The 19,532-nt window shown below is 38.5% G+C and overlaps 1 long non-coding RNA gene across 1 annotated transcript; it reads right to left on the reverse strand.

The window, feature by feature from the left end:
* Nucleotides 1–2,789: 2,789 nt before the first annotated feature.
* Nucleotides 2,790–19,213, reverse strand: LOC113764628. Its single transcript, XR_003467653.1, has 3 exons — nt 19,154–19,213; nt 18,296–18,306; nt 2,790–2,812 (listed from the first exon to the last, which is right to left on the reverse strand). It is a non-coding gene; the product is annotated as an uncharacterized LOC113764628 (long non-coding RNA).
* Between the last annotated feature and the right edge of the window lie 319 nt (nt 19,214–19,532).

The raw sequence follows: 19,532 nt of genomic DNA on the forward strand, positions 1-19,532 counted from the left end.
ACAATAAGAGTGCTCAAAATTGAAAAGAGGTCACTCAAAAGACCCCATGAGATACCTTTTCTCCTTCACTTAACCACAAAATAAAATCAGTCACATTGATTGATAAATTGCAAATTGGGGCGATCTTTGCTTGAGAAATGCCCACTGGATTAACCAAATTCAATTCACATCTAAGTGAAAGCAAAACGTGCGTTATTTTTGTTTGTTTTAAAAAATTTGGAATGATACTTTGAACATTCGTTTCTCTACCTATACAGATTTTATCATTTGCTCTCCCATTTGAGCCTTTAAAAGAATAATTTCGTTTCAAATAAGTGCATCGATGATCATTACCCCACATTGGAAAATTCTCAAATATCAAAAAGGGAATGGATTCTCAATGAGCATTCGTTTACTTTGGTTGCCATGAGGTGTAAGAATGATACTGTGGCCATCGTTTCTACGACCTAAACACCATTTATCCCTTGCATCCTCATTTGAGCTAAAATTGGTGGTTCTTTTCAAAAGCACTTACGATCGCACCCCACATTGGGGAGGGAGATTGAAGAATTTTTCAAAAGAAAGAAAAAACAAAAATGATAAAATTAAAAGAAAAGTGAGAATTGCAAGTTGGGGAAATTTGATTCTACCTGGGCTTCAATTTTGAGAAGAAGAAAGAGAAAAGAAAAGAAAGAGTTTTGTCCGGCGGATCGCCTATGTTTCACAGAGATGGATGAACAAGAGTCTTCCTCAGTCAGTTAATTCAGATACATGCAAGAAATTTCGCATTAATGAAAGTTTCCTTTCAGAGTTAATGTAAGGAATGGAATAAAAGTCAGGCCCTCATCTTTTCCAATCAGACATTCTATCCCTAGTTATCCTTTTTGAACCTTCAGAATAAAATACTTCGTTTGACAACCCCTGAGAATCGCAAACCCCACACTGGGGCAAGTTTGAGTTGAAAAGGGAAAAGTTTTAAGAAGTGAAAAAGTGATAATGCAACAAAATCAAAAGACAAAAGAAGAAAAGAGAACCTCAGTTCAAAAATAAACTGGGGCAAATTTTGTGAAAGTTCAAAAGAATGGCAGAAGGCCGAAAATAGAAAAGAGGAAAAATGAAAAAGAAAAAGCCTCAATTGAGCATAAACTGGGGCCAGTTCTGATTTAACCCTAAAAGGGGGTTGATACAACAATTCGATCTCGGATTCTTCAAACCGTTTTTTGAAATCCGCTTTCAAGCCTTAACTTTTCTAAGCACCCCACCTGACCCTATTACAAAAGCCGAAAGTCCTGACTTCTGTTCTTTGCAATATCTCCGTCAAGGAATTTTCTAATTGGCAAGTGATGTTCATATACTGATGTCAAGAAATTTTTTGAATGTATTTTTGAATTGATTAGGTGTGAGGTTGACACTGCTCTTCATGTCCCGCGAGGGCACTTTTGAAAAAAAGGGAAAAGAAAAAAAAGAAAAACGAGCGAAATGAATGCAAAAGAAAAATGCAAAAAGATTTGATGCTGAAAGACCCTGTTGAGTGATGATAAAAGTCAAACAAAGTCCAAGATCTTGGAGTCCAAAATGAGGGCAATTTTGAGAAAAACGCGATCTTCGGTGCAATGTCCTTGAAAATTATTTCTTTAACTATCGTCTTCAAGCCACATTACAAGCCCATAAAAGTCCATCGTTGACTTATTCCTTCATGACAACTCAAAACAAAGGTCATGCTTCTAAGGAGTCCATCAATCATTCGTGATCATAAGGCTATGACCAGTTTTCACATGTTTAGCTATCGTTTCCATCCATATTGTTGCAAGCCTATAAAGCTTATATGTGGACTACGTTTTCTTAAGAAATAAGGGTGACAAACTATTTGCTTTCACTAAGATGTGATTACATACAATTTGGGCACAAGAATAAGACAAATCTTGACCTCCCATTTCCTTTAGCCACCTCAAAATCAGAAATAACGCCCACTTGATTGGTCCTGCAAGTGGTGACCCGTTACCCTAAGCACCAATGCCAAGGTGAGGAAGAAATCTTCCGTGATTTGGTATTATTTTGAGAAATTCATCATGAAATTTTCTGTGTGAGTTTAAGCAAGATGTTCAAATTTCTTCCCATTATATAGGAAACACAGTTTCTTACTTTGTTCAAATAAATGGAGAGGCATCCAAACCAAATTTTGCAAAATGGGCCCATACTGGGGCAAATTTTCATTTGTAAGATTTCGCAGAATAAGCCCACACTGGGGCAAATTTTTTATAGTCCATTTGAGGACTTCGTCAAAGAGTCAAGCAAGACTTTCAAATCAATCACACTGCTCCTTCCATGAGTAGTAGTTGCAATATTTAAAATAAAGTGCATGTTGTATTTTGGCAAGCCCCTGTGCAGGTATCCATGCTGAAATCCTGTTAACGACCCACTTCCCCCTAAGGCGAATCAAAGGGTTTGGCGGGCCGTCTACCCAACTCTCGCCGGGACTCACTACAAAACTCAAGCATGAATATAATCGATGGTTCTTAAAAGCTCAAACGGAGTATAATATATCCACCAGTCCAACATACCAAAGTACGAGTCCAATACTTCATCTAAATTTTCACAATAATAACTTAAGTACAATCTTATGTTTGCAATTCAAATCATTCTTACAAAAGTAAAATCCCCAAAATGTCATGAGATTTACATTCACTTCAACCACAAGTACATCATACCAAAAAGTTTCACAAATCTTTCAAAATAACCGTTACATTTCACAAAGAAAATCAACCACAATCCAGATAATGGATAATCCACGGTACTCCAAATCCTTGCGCTTGAGTAACTATCCTTCTCGAGCCTGTGTAGACACCAAATTTTTGGTGTAATTTCTATTTTTTAGTTTTTTATTTGTCGTGTTCATTTTTTAAGTTTTTAGTTTCCAGTTTTATTTTTATTTTTAAGTTTTATTAGATTTGTTGAAAAGAAAAAAGAGAAAAAGAAAAGCATTTTTCAAAAAAAATATGTTTTACGTCATTTTTGTTTTATTCAACTGCTTTCTTGAAAAGAAAATGAAAATGAAAATGAAAAAAGGGAAAAAGGAGAATTTTGTTCACATATATTTATTTCTTTAAATGCAACCTTTTTTGCACTTTTAGTTATTTTATTAAGTTATTTGCGCGGAAAGAAGAGAATAAAAGGAAAATGAAGAATTTGGGAAATGGACATTTTTTGTTGTTTTTATTTATTTATTTAGTTCGTTTTTTTATTTGTTTTCATTCTTATTATTATTACATGGTTTGGCAATTTTGTTATTATTATTATTATTTATTTTTTATCATTTCTGTATTTATTAAGTTTAAAGTTAAAAAAAAAAAAAAAAAAAAAAAAGAAGAAACGCGCAGCATGAAGGCTGCGTTTTTGCCGCAGCTTGCAAATGGACTTTGGGGAGCTCCTTGGCTGCAAATTGCAGAAGAAGGACTGAAGGTTTAGGGTGAGGGAGGTGCCATATAAATAGCAAAAGAAAGCTACAGCCGCACAGGGGGAGTTTGGGAATATAGGAGAAACGGCAAAAGAAAAATCAGGACAGAAGGATTAGAGGTGGGCGGCTGAAATAGAGTGAGGAGGAAAGACGGAGGTGACGGTAGAATAGAGGAAACAGCAAAAGAAGGAGAGAGTCTGAGTTGGGGTTGCAAGAAGTTGACCGAATCATCATCGTCATTGGCGTTCCTCTGAATCTCTAGTAGAGCCACTTGAATTTTTTTTCTTGATCCTCTCTCGCCTCACTTGGTGATTAAAGGTACATCTTCATCCTTTGCCCGACAAATACCATCAGATTTGGCTCAGAAATGTTAAGATCTTTGCTGTTATGTTTTGTTTTGTTTTATTTTCTTTTCATGGCTATTCCCCTTGGCATCCTGTTGAATGAGTATGGTTGAGGTAAAAATCAGTGGGTAACGGTTTGAGTTTAAGGATAGAAGCCTGAATTTCTTTCTTTTTCTTCTTTCATGGGCTTATGTGATAAATACATGAAAGTGTTTGTTTATTGATCCTGGCTGACCCACATGTGATTGTGTGAACGAAATCAGAAAATGATATGAAAATCTCGGGCAATGTTTCTTGTTCAGCTTACGATAGTGTTTGAAGGTCCTGTTTCACTTGTTTTTGTTTTTTTTTCTAGCATTGATTTTGTTAAGTTAGAGGTCAGTGGATGTTCATGATTAGTTTGCACTACTGCAAAATTGGGTTGGGTTTAAAAGAAGAAGAAGAAGGGAGTTGGGAATTGTGATATTCTCCATGTTGTCCTGTATTCGTCATGCTTAAGCCATCGGGTCTAGCTTGTTTCAAGTGGATAGATACATGTCCTGGTTTGCAGTCTAAATTCGTTAGAATGGTTTGACCTTTTACATAATCGATTTTTGCTCATAACAAGATGGGTAATGCTGTTTTCTTGATTTTTTTGGTTGAGTCTAAGTAGATGTTCAGGTCGCATGGGCTGCGTTTGTGACTGAAAATTGTTGGAGTTCCGAAGCTTCATGAGTTTCTTTCTCTTGCTGTAACCTGTTTTCATTTGGTGTTTGGGTTGTGTTGTCCATATGCCAGTTAAGAACATAATAAAAGGTGAATTGCTGCGATATTGTGAATCCATTGTAACTATCTACCTTAAAGGGAAAAGAACTCCAGCCATGTTAAATGAAGCTTCAACTGGATTCCTTTGCTGCATTTTGCTGCTTTGTTTTGTTTTCTTGGCTTGGGTGCTATCCGAGGGATTCATTAAAGCTGAACAATCATGTTTGAGTTAAGAATTTATGGAGTTGCGTGATTTTGGGTCGATAAACAGCGAGATGAGGTCCCAGCACTTGTGTTTGCTGGTCAAACTAGTGAGCGGTTTCTGAGTTTTCTCCCACCTATGTTTTGCTGTTTTTTTTGCTGCGTTTGTTGTCAGGTTCTTGCTGTTTCCTTATGTTTGCTGTTAAGAATTGCTTGGTTTAATGATGTTTAGACATGCTTGATTAGAGTTAGCGCAAAGTTTGTTTGTTAAATGTTATGGGTGAAGCTTTGCGGATGGAACCTTGGCTGCTGAAGTCCGTTTGGTTGTTGCAGAAAAATTTCAGCAGGAATGTTTGATTGCAGACGTTGTGTCATGGCTTTGCATGAGCTTGCATGAAATAATTTCTGAAAATTGCACTTTGACCTCCCAAGTTCCCTTTTGTTTCACTATGACCCAACCAATTGAATAATTTCATCAATTTGATCCTTCACATTTTTTATTTTTGCAACTTCACTGCTTGTTTGCTTTAATTAATTACCATGCTTTGTTTCCATTACACTTAATTCATGACTTTAGGGGTTTTATGACCAAGTGAGCTTGTGTTTGCCTATTTTCTTTAATTTTCCTAAATAAATTGGTACCTTGACCTCTTTATTATTTTGGAGGGTAATTGAATAATTTCACTTCATTGGGGCGTCAATTCAAGGGAGGTACACTCTATCCCTCATTTGCACTACATTTGACCTTACGTGCTCCTACGTGTTATGTGAATATGCATGCCTACTCCGCTTTCCTTACTTCCTTGCATGCATTTACTTGCTTTTACTTTTATTTAAGTTTTATGGGGTATGTGTACACCTCTTGGCTTGTAATAGATAGGGCTCGGAGAGCATTTGGTCCATTTCCCCTTCCCCTTGGTTGCTTTTATTTAAGTTTTATGGGGTATGTGTACACCTCTTGGCTTGTAATAGATAGGGCTCGGAGAGCATCTGGTCCACTTCCCCTTCCCCTTGCTTGCTTGTTTTTGTTGCTACATGTTTAATTGCTTTATTAGGCTCTTGCATCTAGTCGAGCATGCTAAATGCTATGTGCTATGTGTTTACGAGTATTTTGGCATGTCTACTTGCTTTCATAGCCATGAATGAATGGAATGGATGAATGTACGTTTCCGCTAGTCCAACGCTAGTCGGAATTCATAGAATGGGCTAGTCCAACGCTAGACCCTTAGGGTTTTCCCCTCATTAGCATATCATTTGTTTGTTCACCACATATCATGCATTTTTCTTAGTTTTATCACTTGGCATGCTCCTCGACTCCCTTTCCCCTCATTTTAGGTTTTGCATCCCATACTAGCTATAGGGTTCATTTTGCTTGAGTGTCCCCTTCCGATAAGGGAAACGAGCGAGTGTGGCTACTCGATAGCCTTAGCACGCTAGTTTCGCCTTCTAATCAAAGGGAAAATCAAGTCACGATTTAGGTCTCCCCGTACCCAATATGCATAAATTCCCTAGGCTCATGCATTCTCAATCCACTCTATCGTTACACTTTCACTTTTGTCTCATTTGCACACATGCACCTTTTTATCACCTTCACTTGCACACGAACACTTTCTTGTCTCCACTTGCACACGAACCCTTTTATTTTCACTTGCACACGAGCATTTTATCTTCACTCGCACACGAGTACTTTCATCTACATTTGCACACCTTCACTCTTATCTTATTACTTTTGTCATTTTTCTCACTTCACACAAACTCACACTTTCACATGGCATGCATTCCACTCATTTTTCACGTCATTTAGGTTTAGGTGTGACCTCTCCAAAAGGGTCATTATTGGGCTTCACAATTAATGTGATTGGCACCACTCAACCTTTGAAGAGAAATTTCCCCCAATCCCCCTAGGCCTAGGTTTTTGCATTCATATAGACATATCCAATACGCGATACATACCTTGGGTAGAAAAATTAGGAAAAATTGGTTAAGTCGCGCAACTAGCCTTGGCTAGGTCAAAGGGGTGCCTTGGATTCTATCCTTGCCTTCCCCTTTGTCAAACGTGACCCCCGAACCTTTTTCTTTGGCTTACGTGGACTAGGAGTCGTTTTAAAAAGGGTTTTGCTACTTTGTCTTTTAAAAAAACACTTTCTGGGTGACTTGGTACACCCCAAATCTATACCAAGTGGCGACTCCGTTTTCATATTTAAAAAACCCTTTTTAAAATTTCATTTGGCCAAATCGTCGCTTTCCAAAGTCCCATGGCCTTTTTACTTTTCATTTTGCACACGTTCACACCACACTTCACACACACATCCAAACATCATTCATTTCAAAAATTGGGGCGCGACAGTTGGCGACTCCACTGGGGACTTCCTAAGTGGGTCCAAGCATTTGGCTTAGCCATTCATTTCCTTTTTCTACCCTTTTTATGCATTGCATTTGGATATTAGGGTTGCATTTTCTATTTTAGGACTTTTCCGCCTCGCGCGCGTATCAAACTATTCCCTCACTCACGTGTGTATGATTGGTTGATTGGATATATGTATCTCGCGCTCGCATTGCATTTGGGGGGGGTGTGTGTCACCTTTAGAGCCTCGCGTGGTTCTCACCCCTTTCCCTCAAAATAGGGAGCACTTCATACGTGCACGTCTATTTACTGTTATCCCATTTTATTTTATTTTTCGTGGGCGTTTCCCACACCGCCTTATAGGATTAGGATCGATTGCCTTGGGTAGGCGGCTGGTGTGCTCTGCGCCCATAGCGCTACCTAAGGGATCACTCGAGCCACCGATCAAAGGCCCTGGGAGTGATGACCCTTCGCCTTTAGGTCTGAAGGCTTGGGAGCCGAGACTTATCGAGTCTAGTTGCATTAGTAAGCCCCAGCCTCATGCATCCATATTAGCATTTTCCTAGGCTAGAGTCAGCCTCACCCTTTTTTAAGCACATTAGGCACGAGGGAAGGGGTTCCACCCCTTTTACTTGTTTTTATTGTATTTCTTTTCTTAATTGCTCCCAATGTGTTATGTGTACTATCAATTGCACTAACCATTCTTTTGTTTTCTTGGATTGCATTCATGTGCCTTAGCAATAAGGGGCCTCTTTGGCACTCTTTTAGTGACTCACCCACTAGATAGCTCACATGTCTAAATTTCAATCTTTGCACTTATCTTTCAGTAAATACATTTCATGTTTAGACCTTTCCCCCCGATGCATTATTCATGTCCTTTAGGCCATATTTGTCACATATTTACATCGCTTTAATAAATGACATCATGCATAAACCATAGAAAGGGAATGCCACATAGGGAATCCCGTGTTTAGAAATAAGCCACCTTGTGTCTCGGGTACTTAATCCAGTGAGACTTGCACGTTTACATTTATGTACCATCCAAAGGGGGAGTGCACAAGGTAAGGTAGGATCTGATCATTTTTATAGAGTGATCTTTGGAATGTGAGCATCTAATAATCACTTTTTGGCCATTTTATCAAAAATTGATAAAAATCCTTTGCGTGAAGGACATTAATTTGAAGAAATTCACAAATGATTCCTCCTATTGAGATGATAAATAAATTGAGGCCAAATTGTGATTTTAGAAGGCTCATAGACTGATTTTCAGAAACCACCAATGGCCGGCCGATTCGATCAATCCATTTTGTCAATTCATAATTGATTTTAAATAAACCATTCCTTTGACCAATTTACCCTTTTTAGGGTCACCTGGTCGATTTTTGAATAAATCATCAAATCATTTGACCAATTTACCCTTTTTAGGGTCATTCGGTCGCTTTTGAATAAATTATGAATTCAATTGACCAAATTACCCTTTTTAGGGTCTTTTGACCAATTCACCCTTTTTAGGGTCATTCGGCCGATTTTTGAATAAATCCCTAATTCAATTTCATTCATTTGACCAATTTACCCATTTTTTAGGGCAATCGAGCCGATTTTTGAATAGATCAAGTTTCGTTCAATCTATTTGATCGATTTACCCTTGTTAGGGTGATTTGATTAATTTTGGATAAATTTCTTTGAATTCATTTGACCTGTTTCCCTTTTAGGGTAATCCGGTTGATTTTCAATAAATTGTCAATTTCATTTGACCAATTAGGATTTCATTGTCAAATTCCAAATTGGGAAATCTAGTCAATTTTGAAGAAAACCATCCATTGCATCCAATCACTTGATCAGTTAGGGTTTTGACCCGTAATTCACTGAGAAATTTTATCAACGAATTCCAATCTCTTTGATAGGAAGTTCGTCAAGGTCAAACCCGTGCGTTTTTGCAAATTCCTGTATCAATCAAAAGTGATCAATCCATTCGAACGTTGACCTCATTTTGACAAGTGTCTCTCGTCACTCCAATTGACCAAATGTTTCAAAAATTATTTGTCATTCAATGAGTTGATCAGATCCGTCAGGTATGGTATAGTGCTTACCCTAGAGGATCGCATTTTCATGTTAGGCCTACCCTTGGCATAAAAGGGCTCCCCAATAGGACATGCATCCGATTTTTTTTGGACAGTTACTAACTCTTGCCTTTTTCTTTTCCTTTTCTTTATTTTTATTGGAATATCTAAGCGAGGGTTAAGTCTAAAGGCAATCTTTTCAAAAATTTTCAGGTAATATTTAAACATAGCTTCTCGTCGAAGCCCCATCATAACGCGATCCCGCAGTCAAGCCCAAGAGGAATCGTGTAAACATGAGTTCAGAACCGGAACAGTCGGATATGTCTGCTACTACAGCCCAACCTGAGACTGCAAGTTTGGGGGTCAACTGACCGAGATGCTTACGAAGTTTGGTGAGATGGCATCTGAATGGCGCCCAAAGAAATTGATTGATGAGCTAATCAGTAGCGGAGTTCAACCTGAGCCTGTACCCGTCAAGCAGGGAGCCAGAATCATTTGTCATCCCTTCAACTCAAGTCACTGATACTCCATCATTCCCTATTCCACCCGAGGAAACTTTCGCCTATCCCACCACAAATTTGCCATACGCTACCCTCCTAATCCTTCATCTTTTCTTACTCGCAGGCAAGGCTCACAACCCCAAGCTACTTCAAATATATCACCTGAGCTACATACCTTTTATTACCCTGCTGCTGAACCTTTCCTACCAGACCACACTGTTCAAACCAAGCCAGAAATGGGGGAATCTTCCACTCCCGTTGATATGAAGCTGCTCAAGCGCCTTGACCGCTTTGATGAGTTTATGGGGAAAAGTCAGGGGTTGAACAAGCAAGGAGTTTTGGATTACGATAAGCTTTGCCTTTTGCCGAATGTGCGGTTGCCTGAGAGGTTCAAAACCCCTAAATTTAACAAGTATGATAGGACGGGTAATGTCTCTGCCCTCGAATCACAGTTGGATGCTTTACAAGGACAAAGGAGTAGTGGGAAAAAGCAACAATTCCAAAAGAAAGAGGGGGAAATTGTTTTTGTCTGGGATCGAAACCGTGTCCCAAGATCCAGGCCTAGACAACACCCTACCTACTCAAACTCCTACCCTTATCATTCGAACCCTCATCCTGTTCATCACCCTAATACCACTCAACCTCGTCCTCGCCCTAAATACACCAACTCGTCTATAGCCCCTTTTCAAATATCTCAGCCTAACTTCCAACAAGTTCGACCCCGACCTCCCTACAATCAACAATTTTCTCCACCAAACAACCTACCTACAACTATCCCCAACACACTAAAACTTACAATCAAAGCCGTACCCGAACATTCACCAACCTAGGCAGGCCTCTGGACCAATTGTATGAACAATTAAAGGCTGCTGGTAGAATTGGCATAATTCTCCCTCCAACTTACTCTCATGGCGTCCCTGCCGGATACAATCCTCAGTACACTTGCGCCTATCATTCGGGAGCACCCGGCCACCCAACCACTGATTGTAGAGCACTTAAGCACAAGGTGCAAGATATGATTGAGCAGGAGGATTGTAATTAGAAGAAAAGAGGCACAAGCGCCAAATGTGGATAAGAACCCCCTGCCAGAGTACGATAACACCATTGGGGTTATTATGGACCATACGGAATTTAAGGAGCCTGCTAAAAACTCATCAAGTGAGGCTGAAGTGTTTGGAAATGATGCAGAATTTCCCGATATCCCTGAGGGATCAATTTCCAATTGGACAGCCGAATTTCTACCCATTCAGAAGGAGTTTCGGTAAACCTAAAGGGGTTTGTCATTCATGCGAATTCATGAGGAAAAAACTTTTGCATCTGTAATTAGCTAATGAAAACATCTTTACTTTTGACTAAAATTTGCGCATGTAAATATTTTTTTAAGTTTTATTTCATTTGCTTTCAATCAAAGGTTTTATGAAAATGCACAAGTCATTCTTGTCAGGTTATTTTGTTTATTCGTTTGTTTATATTTCGGTCATATTGCTTGTTCATTTGTTTGTTGTATATTTGTTTGCTTATTATTCCAAATTCGTTAATTCTTTCAAATGACCAAAGATAAATTATTTGACCCTTTGGATATCACTTTTCTGAAATTCAATAATGGCAATCTCTATCTCACTCACGACTTGAGAATTTTGGAACCCAATTTCAAAGCGAGAGTGATAATGAGAAAGTATTTGATTCTTTTTCAAAAAATCTTGAACAAAACGAGGAGAAATTCAACCAAACCTAGAAGCCATAGCAATTGTTCACATTGGCACTGAGAATAAGGTCAAAAGGACATAAATCAGCATTCGTTTGGACAAAAGCAGAAAAGGAGATGATTAAGAGTTTGACTATGTGTCAAGGTGTACAGATGGTTGGAGGCAGTCTCGTTTGCAGTAGCAGAAATTCAATCTTTGCACACTCTAATGGGAGTTCAGCCAAGAATGCCGTTTGTCATGAAATGTTACAAACACGCCTGGCCTGAGCCTACGACAAGAAGTTTCATCAGCATACATTTTGAGGAAGGCGACAAAGCACTCAAGCGAACTTTGCCAATACAAGACGAAGGCAGAGACAAATTCGCCCAAAATCAGAAAGGGCCGTTCGTTGTCCAAAAGGTATTACCTGGCGGAATACTCATTTTGCGGAAATGGATGGTCAAACATTCCCTCAACCCATCAAATCAGATATGTGCAAGAAGATTTTCATTTGATCATGCAAATTTTCCTTAGAAATTCATGCAAATGGCGAAATGCAAGTCAGGCCCTCTTCTTTTACATTTAAAGCATTTTATCCCTACTTGTCCCCTTTGAGCCATCAGAATTGACAAATTTTCGTTTGGCAGCCCCTGAGAATTGCCAACCCCACACTGGGGCAAATTCATTTTGAAAAGAGATGATCGGAAAGAAAAGGAAAACCCACTGGGGCAAATTCATTTTGAAAAATGATCAGAAAGAAAAGAGAACCCACACTGGGGCAAATTCATTTTGAAAAGAGAAGATGGAAAAAAGAGAACCCACACTGGGGCAAATTTAGTTTTGAAGAAAAATGCAAAAGTGAGAAAATGCAATGAAAAGCACAAAGAGAGAATTCAATTAAACTGGGGCAAATTTCCTCAGTTTTGTTCAAAATTGGAGATGATCTCAAAATGATGCAATCTCAGGTTATTTCACACCTCTCATCAAATTTGCTTTCAAGCCTCAACTTTTCTTGAAAACACCCCACCTGACCTCATTACAAAAGCCCAAAGTCCTGGCTTTCGTCACTTGTTGTATTTCTATTAGGAATTTTGCTAATCAACTGGCAAGTGATGTTCATAAGGCCTTCGCCTAATCTTACAAGGGAAGTGCATTTTACTGATGTCAGAAATCTTCAACTCATACTCCTGAGTCGATTATGGTTGAGCTCTTCCATTGCTTCTTAGGTGAAAACCCGAAAGGGCACCAAAAAAAAAAAAAAAAAAAAACAAAAACAAAGACAAAACAAAAAAGCAGGGGGCAACCTTGGTGAAAACCCGAAAGGGCGCCAAGGCAAGTTTTTGCAACGAGCAAGCACGAGGAGGAACAGCTGGTGACTTGGTTCATTTGGATTTCTTCTCATTTTTGTCATACTTCTGCCAATATTAAATTCCAGAACAAAGATATCCAGAGATTTGAATATGACATCTGTTGGCCAAAACTGTGTCGCTTTGTAAAAATTCTTTTCCAAATACATTCTTATAAAATTCATCTTCCTCATTTGCTTGTATTCATGGCATTTTGTAGGATTAAGCACAGTTGGATGTGTTTTACATTCTTTGGCATTCCTGCATAACATAGGAAATCATTTTGCATTGATTTTTCATGCATCATTCTTTTACCATTGGATTCGGATGAATGATAAACCCTAAGGTTTGTGCAAGAGTATGGGATTCAATCATCTTTTAAAGTGAGTAAAATGCAACCAAGCTGCTACATGGATTTGGTGACATGGTAAATGCGCATTTTATTGGTCTCCGGAATCGAAAGGTTTCAATCAAAATTGCAAATTCAACCAAGGCAGATGCCGCAGCAAAAGTTGGCAAAGGCATCAAAAGACTCATGTTTACACGATTCTCAAGGCAAGCCGGATCGAATGATGGTGGCAAGTCCATTATTTCTTCTTGTCTTGCAGGAACATTGCATTTACAAACACAAACAACCACACTTCTTTTAGCACCTGAATCGACGTCAGAAAAGTTCCCCAGTAAGCAAAGACGGAGTGATAATTTGGCAAAGATTGGGTCATAAGGAACAACATCAGCTATCGTTCTAGCCATAGAGATCCAAATCTCCCTCTTGGTACAAAAGTTTGAATACTCTCAGGTAAGAACTCAATTCATTGTTTAAAAATCCTGTGGGTCTATCCCAATTTTAAATTTCAGTCCGGGTCTATCCCGTGGGTCTATCCCAATTTTAAATTTCTGTCCGGGTCTATCCCGTGGGTCTATCCCAATTTTACATTTCTGTCCGGGTCTATCCCGTGGGTCTATCCCAATTTTAAATTTCTGTCCGGGTCTATCCCGTGGGTCTATCCCAATTTTAAATTTCTGTCCGGTCTATCCCGTGGGTCTATCCCAATTTTACATTTCTGTCTGGGTCTATCCCGTTTACATTCTGTCCGGGTCTATCCCGTGGGTCTATCCCAATTTTAAATTTCTGTCCGGGTCTATCCCAATTTTACATTTCCTGTCCGGGTCTATCCCGTGGGTCTATCCCAATTTTACATTCTGTCCGGTCTATCCCGTGGGTCTATCCCGTGGGTCTATCCCAATTTTAAATTTCTGTTCGGGTCTATCCCGTGGGTCTATCCCAATTTTACATTTCTGTCCGGGTCTATCCCGTGGGTCTATCCCCAATTTTAAATTCATGTTCGGGTCAGTCCCATTTTAGAATTCCTGTCCGTTCAGATCATTTTTGCAACCGAATAACACTGGTAAGTATTTGGTGTCTACTTCTTTGTCTCAAGTTTTTTCAAAACTCAGACAAAGAGGGGCAAACTGTAGACACCAAATTTTTGGTGTAATTTCATTTTTTAGTTTTTATTTGTCGTGTTCATTTTTAGTTTTTAGTTTCCAGTTTTATTTTTATTTTTAAGTTTTATCATAGAATTTGTTGAAAAAGAAAAAAAAGAGAAAAAGAAAAGCATTCAAAAAAAATATGTTTTAGTCATTTTGTTTTTATTCAATGCTTTCTTGAAAGAAAAATGAAAATGAAAATGAAAAAAAAGGGAAAAAGGAAATTTGTTCACAAAAATATATTTATTTCTTTAAATGCAACCTTTTTGCACTTTAGTTATTTTTATTAAGTTATTTTGAAAAAAGAAGAGAAAAAAGGAAAAATGAAGAAAATTTGGAAAAATGGACATTTTTGTTGTTTTTATTTATTTATTTAGTTTGTTTTTTTTATTTGTTTTCATTCTTATTATTATTACATGGTTTTGGCAATTTGTTATTATTATTATTATTTATATTTTATCATTTCTGTATTTATTAAGTTAAAGTTAAAAAAAAAAATAAAAATAAAAAAAAAAAGAAGAAACGCGCAGCATGAAGGCTGCGTTTTTGCCGCAGCTTGCAAATGGACTTTGGGGAGCTCCTTGGCTGCAAATTGCAGAAGAAGGACTGAAGGTTTAGGGTGAGGGAGGTGCCATATAAATAGCAAAAGAAAGCTACAGCCGCACAGGGGGAGTTTGGGAATATAGGAGAAACGGCAAAAGAAAAATCAGGACAGAAGGATTAGAGGTGGGCGGCTGAAATAGAGTGAGGAGGAAAGACGGAGGTGACGGTAGAATAGAGGAAACAGCAAAAGAAGGAGAGAGTCTGAGTTGGGGTTGCAAGAAGTTGACCGAATCATCATCGTCATTGGCGTTCCTCTGAATCTCTAGTAGAGCCACTTGAATTTTTTTTCTTGATCCTCTCTCGCCTCACTTGGTGATTAAAGGTACATCTTCATCCTTTGCCCGACAAATACCATCAGATTTGGCTCAGAAATGTTAAGATCTTTGCTGTTATGTTTTGTTTTGTTTTATTTTCTTTTCATGGCTATTCCCCTTGGCATCCTGTTGAATGAGTATGGTTGAGGTAAAAATCAGTGGGTAACGGTTTGAGTTTAAGGATAGAAGCCTGAATTTCTTTCTTTTTCTTCTTTCATGGGCTTATGTGATAAATACATGAAAGTGTTTGTTTATTGATCCTGGCTGACCCACATGTGATTGTGTGAACGAAATCAGAAAATGATATGAAAATCTCGGGCAATGTTTCTTGTTCAGCTTACGATAGTGTTTGAAGGTCCTGTTTCACTTGTTTTTGTTTTTTTTTCTAGCATTGATTTTGTTAAGTTAGAGGTCAGTGGATGTTCATGATTAGTTTGCACTACTGCAAAATTGGGTTGGGTTTAAAAGAAGAAGAAGAAGGGAGTTGGGAATTGTGATATTCTCCATGTTGTCCTGTATTCGTCATGCTTAAGCCATCGGGTCTAGCTTGTTTCAAGTGGATAGATACATGTCCTGGTTTGCAGTCTAAATTCGTTAGAATGGTTTGACCTTTTACATAATCGATTTTTGCTCATAACAAGATGGGTAATGCTGTTTTCTTGATTTTTTTGGTTGAGTCTAAGTAGATGTTCAGGTCGCATGGGCTGCGTTTGTGACTGAAAATTGTTGGAGTTCCGAAGCTTCATGAGTTTCTTTCTCTTGCTGTAACCTGTTTTCATTTGGTGTTTGGGTTGTGTTGTCCATATGCCAGTTAAGAACATAATAAAAGGTGAATTGCTGCGATATTGTGAATCCATTGTAACTATCTACCTTAAAGGGAAAAGAACTCCAGCCATGTTAAATGAAGCTTCAACTGGATTCCTTTGCTGCATTTTGCTGCTTTGTTTTGTTTTCTTGGCTTGGGTGCTATCCGAGGGATTCATTAAAGCTGAACAATCATGTTTGAGTTAAGAATTTATGGAGTTGCGTGATTTTGGGTCGATAAACAGCGAGATGAGGTCCCAGCACTTGTGTTTGCTGGTCAAACTAGTGAGCGGTTTCTGAGTTTTCTCCCACCTATGTTTTGCTGTTTTTTTTGCTGCGTTTGTTGTCAGGTTCTTGCTGTTTCCTTATGTTTGCTGTTAAGAATTGCTTGGTTTAATGATGTTTAGACATGCTTGATTAGAGTTAGCGCAAAGTTTGTTTGTTAAATGTTATGGGTGAAGCTTTGCGGATGGAACCTTGGCTGCTGAAGTCCGTTTGGTTGTTGCAGAAAAATTTCAGCAGGAATGTTTGATTGCAGACGTTGTGTCATGGCTTTGCATGAGCTTGCATGAAATAATTTCTGAAAATTGCACTTTGACCTCCCAAGTTCCCTTTTGTTTCACTATGACCCAACCAATTGAATAATTTCATCAATTTGATCCTTCACATTTTTTATTTTTGCAACTTCACTGCTTGTTTGCTTTAATTAATTACCATGCTTTGTTTCCATTACACTTAATTCATGACTTTAGGGGTTTTATGACCAAGTGAGCTTGTGTTTGCCTATTTTCTTTAATTTTCCTAAATAAATTGGTACCTTGACCTCTTTATTATTTTGGAGGGTAATTGAATAATTTCACTTCATTGGGGCGTCAATTCAAGGGAGGTACACTCTATCCCTCATTTGCACTACATTTGACCTTACGTGCTCCTACGTGTTATGTGAATATGCATGCCTACTCCGCTTTCCTTACTTCCTTGCATGCATTTACTTGCTTTTACTTTTATTTAAGTTTTATGGGGTATGTGTACACCTCTTGGCTTGTAATAGATAGGGCTCGGAGAGCATCTGGTCCACTTCCCCTTCCCCTTGCTTGCTTGTTTTTGTTGCTACATGTTTAATTGCTTTATTAGGCTCTTGCATCTAGTCGAGCATGCTAAATGCTATGTGCTATGTGTTTACGAGTATTTTGGCATGTCTACTTGCTTTCATAGCCATGAATGAATGGAATGGATGAATGTACGTTTCCGCTAGTCCAACGCTAGTCGGAATTCATAGAATGGGCTAGTCCAACGCTAGACCCTTAGGGTTTTCCCCTCATTAGCATATCATTTGTTTGTTCACCACATATCATGCATTTTTCTTAGTTTTATCACTTGGCATGCTCCTCGACTCCCTTTCCCCTCATTTTAGGTTTTGCATCCCATACTAGCTATAGGGTTCATTTTGCTTGAGTGTCCCCTTCCGATAAGGGAAACGAGCGAGTGTGGCTACTCGATAGCCTTAGCACGCTAGTTTCGCCTTCTAATCAAAGGGAAAATCAAGTCACGATTTAGGTCTCCCCGTACCCAATATGCATAAATTCCCTAGGCTCATGCATTCTCAATCCACTCTATCGTTACACTTTCACTTTTGTCTCATTTGCACACATGCACCTTTTTATCACCTTCACTTGCACACGAACACTTTCTTGTCTCCACTTGCACACGAACCCTTTTATTTTCACTTGCACACGAGCATTTTATCTTCACTCGCACACGAGTACTTTCATCTACATTTGCACACCTTCACTCTTATCTTATTACTTTTGTCATTTTTCTCACTTCACACAAACTCACACTTTCACATGGCATGCATTCCACTCATTTTTCACGTCATTTAGGTTTAGGTGTGACCTCTCCAAAAGGGTCATTATTGGGCTTCACAATTAATGTGATTGGCACCACTCAACCTTTGAAGAGAAATTTCCCCCAATCCCCCTAGGCCTAGGTTTTTGCATTCATATAGACATATCCAATACGCGATACATACCTTGGGTAGAAAAATTAGGAAAAATTGGTTAAGTCGCGCAACTAGCCTTGGCTAGGTCAAAGGGGTGCCTTGGATTCTATCCTTGCCTTCCCCTTTGTCAAACGTGACCCCCGAACCTTTTTCTTTGGCTTACGTGGACTAGGAGTCGTTTTAAAAAGGGTTTTGCTACTTTGTCTTTTAAAAAAACACTTTCTGGGTGACTTGGTACACCCCAAATCTATACCAAGTGGCGACTCCGTTTTCATATTTAAAAAACCCTTTTTAAAATTTCATTTGGCCAAATCGTCGCTTTCCAAAGTCCCATGGCCTTTTTACTTTTCATTTTGCACACGTTCACACCACACTTCACACACACATCCAAACATCATTCATTTCAAAAAGTGGGGCGCGACACCCTGCATAGAACTAAAATGTTTTTGGGGGTGAGCTAAAGCTCAATGAGGTTTCAAAAGGGAAAATCAAGTATTTATAAACCAGTGCGTAAGCGTTACTTTGGAAACACATGTAGAAGTAATACTTTTGTTGGCAACTTTATTCTGGGTACAACTCATAAATCATTTAAAAACCACTAACGTACATTTGGAATGCATGATCACATAAATATATTTTCATGAATTTTAGTCAAACAAATAGTGGCTCGTCCGACTAGAAGAACATTACAAGGATTGCTTCGTCTCAGAGATTAATGCTCATGAGGAGTCTTACCCGAGAAATGTCAACTAGGAGAGCAATAACAGTGTTAATAATAAAGCAAACACAAAAGGATACAGTACTCAGTCCACTTCCGTCCTTATAACTCCCATTGGTAACTCCTTCGGTTGACTGGCCATCACCTTATCCCTCCAGTGGTAATACTCGAGTATACCAAAATACAGTGCCCAGGGTTATCAACCTATCCGACCGAGTCCGCTTCTGGCTCGAATAGGTGATAACGAAGGGGAGAAGGCCTTGTTCAGCCAATGTGATAAAGTACACATGGCCTACAGCATACGCAAATAACATATAAACAATGAAATATTGAACAGTTAAGCAATACAACAACAGTTAGGTCGAGTGCGATAAAGTACACACTCGCCTAGAAATAAGTACTTTTCATTCAAATGAACAAGATTCATCAAGTATTAGACCACTTAGGCATGAAAGAAGCACTCATCAAATCACATCACGTATATATATATATAAGCAATTTTACAAGTAGTGGTTATAAAAGTTCGAGAAGCAATTTTGTGCAAAACAGTTTGGAATCCCTCACCGTAATCCGGAGCAAAGCAAGAGCAAAAGCAGGAAATTAAAAGAGCTTCTCGGTGTCCTCTGAATCACCTGAGATTAATCACAATTACAAATTACCTAGATGCTCGATTAAGGCGAATAAAGAAAACCTCTTAGATACACACACTCAAGCCTCAAGCTCAAGCAAATTGAAATAGGAAGTTTTAACTTAATCATTGGTATAAAACCAAAAGGAATTTAAAAGTCCCATTTCCGAGATAAATCGTGGCAAGGACTATCAATTTCAAAAGAAGGGTAAAATGCTTAATTTGGCACGGAAATCGAGAAGGTGAAAAATGTGTTCGTACTAGAAAATTTTCAATAAAAGCTCAAGTACTAGAGTATAAGTGAAAAAGAATCAT

The sequence above is a fragment of the Coffea eugenioides genome, chromosome 3, assembly GCF_003713205.1.
Source record: "Coffea eugenioides isolate CCC68of chromosome 3, Ceug_1.0, whole genome shotgun sequence".
In the NCBI taxonomy this organism is placed as follows: Eukaryota; Viridiplantae; Streptophyta; class Magnoliopsida; order Gentianales; family Rubiaceae; genus Coffea; species Coffea eugenioides.